The sequence below is a fragment of the Arachis duranensis genome, chromosome 4 (genome assembly GCF_000817695.3).
Source record: "Arachis duranensis cultivar V14167 chromosome 4, aradu.V14167.gnm2.J7QH, whole genome shotgun sequence".
In the NCBI taxonomy this organism is placed as follows: domain Eukaryota; kingdom Viridiplantae; phylum Streptophyta; class Magnoliopsida; order Fabales; family Fabaceae; genus Arachis; species Arachis duranensis.
This window is the reverse complement of record NC_029775.3, coordinates 53,810,722-53,813,167: the sequence shown is the minus strand read 5'-3', so window position 1 is coordinate 53,813,167 and position 2,446 is coordinate 53,810,722.

The following is a 2,446-nucleotide window of genomic DNA, read 5'->3' as shown; positions in this document are numbered from 1 at the left end:
TGCCTTTTGGTTTTAAGGGCTATTGGCTTTTTCTTTTTCTTGATCCAATGATTTCTTGTAAAAGTTTTTTTTTTCACTGCTTTTTCTTGCTTCAAGAATCAATTTCATGATTTTTCAGATTATCAATAACATTTCTCTTGTTCATCATTCTTTCAGGAGCCAACAATTTTAACATTCATAAAATTCAATATCAAAAATATGCACTGTTCAAGCATTCATTCAGAAGACAAAAAAAAGTATTGCCACCACATAAAAATAATTAGAATTTTCCTTATTAAGAAGATTAAATTGCCTCTTTAAAAAAAAATCTACTATTTTATTCATGTTTGATGATGATGAGAAAAATAAATTATAACTTAATTGAAAATAAAATCAAAATAGATATGCTAATTACTACTACTCCTATATAACTTCTAAGGTAGAATCCTGTAATAATACTATCACAGAGTTAAAGCTAGAATTAGAACTTAACAACCTGTATTTTGGGAAGTGGATGTTCCTCTAGTCTGTAGGGTGCTTGGTCCTTCAAGGAATAGCTTCTGACGCTTTAGTTCCTTCAGTTCACATCCTTGCTCTTCCTGTTCCCTTAGGTGCCATGATCTTGATGAGTTTTAGCTCAGTGATCATGGCAACTCACACCAAACTTAGAGGTTTGCTTGTCCTCAAGCAAAAATGATTTATAAAAGATAGATATGATAAGAAAAAGATATAGTTTAAAAAGAGAAAGATATGAATAATAATTTAAAAGAGAAATCTGAAAAGTTTTTTTTAAATTGAAAAAGATTTTAAAAAGATAATTAAGTTTTGAAAACAAACTTAAAAGAGTTGGATTGGATTGGAAAACAATTTGGCTGTATGGATTACGATATATTTGATATTTTTGAAAAAGGGATTTTAGAAATTAGGGTTCTTAGAAAACTAATTTGATTTTTGAAGGATGACATTTTGAAACATGTGTATGCAAGAAATCGTGAATTGAAACATAAAAGTTTAGAAAAATTGTAAAGAAAAGTGAATTTTACCTCCTCCCCACCATCCTGGCGTTAAACGCCCAAGCAATGCATGTTTTGGGCGTTTAACGCCCAAATGCTGCTTCTCCTGGGCGTTCAACGCCCAGCTGATGCATCTTTCTGGCGTTGAACGCCAGGAAGTCCTTTGTCATTGGGCATTTTTTTGAACGCCCAGGATGCTAACAATCTGGCGTTAAACGCCCAAAAGGTGCTTCCTTCTGGCGTTCAACGCCCAGAAGATGCTCCTTTCTGGCGTTTAACGCCCAGATGGCTACCCTTACTGGCGTTGAACGCCCAGTGGGTGCTTCTTTTGGGCGTTCAACACCCAAAACATTTCTTACTGGCTTTTTCACGCCAGTGAGCTTCCAAATTCCCCTATAACTCTGTGAATTCAATCAATTACTTTTTTACCTTGAAGATACTTTGACATATACCTGTAAAAATCAACAAAAACAAATAAAATTAAATTTTATGATTGGCTGGGTTACCTCCCAGCAAGCGCTTCTTTATTGTCCTTAGCTGGATAGTGAGCTCTCATGGAGTCTCACAGATAATCAGAGCAAGGTAGGGACCTCCCAACATCAAATTTAGAGTTTGAATGTGGGGGTTCAATGCCAAACTGAGAGTTTGGTTGTGGCCTCCCAACACCAAACTTAGAGTTGGACTGTGGGGGCTTTGGTTGACTCTGCAGTGAGAGAAGCTTTTCATGCTTCCTCTCCATTGTTACAAAAGGAGAACCTTGTGTCTTATAGTTTGCAATGTCTGCAAACCACAGAGCTTCCTGAACAGCAAACAATTGCTCATCCGGAAAGGTTTCAGAGATCTCAGTAGGAGGGAGGGATGCTCCTGCTACTGGTTCTATCCGGGACAGGTGATCAGCTACTTGATTCTCTGTTCCTTTTCTGTCTCTTATTTCTAAATCAAACTCTTGCAGAAGCAACACCCATCTTATGAGCCTGGGCTTTGAATCCTGCTTTGTGAGTAGATATTTAAGCGCAGCATGGTCAGTGTACACAATCACTTTTGATCCTACTAAGTAGGATCTAAACTTGTCAATGGCATAAACCACTGCAAGTAATTCTTTTTCTGTGGTTATGTAATTTTTCTGGGCATCATTTAAAACACTGCTAGCATAATAAATGACATGCAGAAGCTTGTTATGCCTCTGTCTTAATACTGCACCAATGGTATGGTCACTGGCATCACACATTAGTTCAAAGGGTAATGTCCAGTCTGGTGCAGAAATAACTGGTGCTATGACCAGCTTAGCTTTCAGGGTCTCAAACGCCTGCAGACACTTTGTGTCAAACACAAATGGTGTGTTAGCAGCTAGCAGATTGCTCAGAGGTTTTGCAATTTTTGAAAAATCCTTTATAAACCTCCTATAGAATCCTGCATGCCCCAGAAAGCTTCTGATTGCCTTAACATTGGCAGGT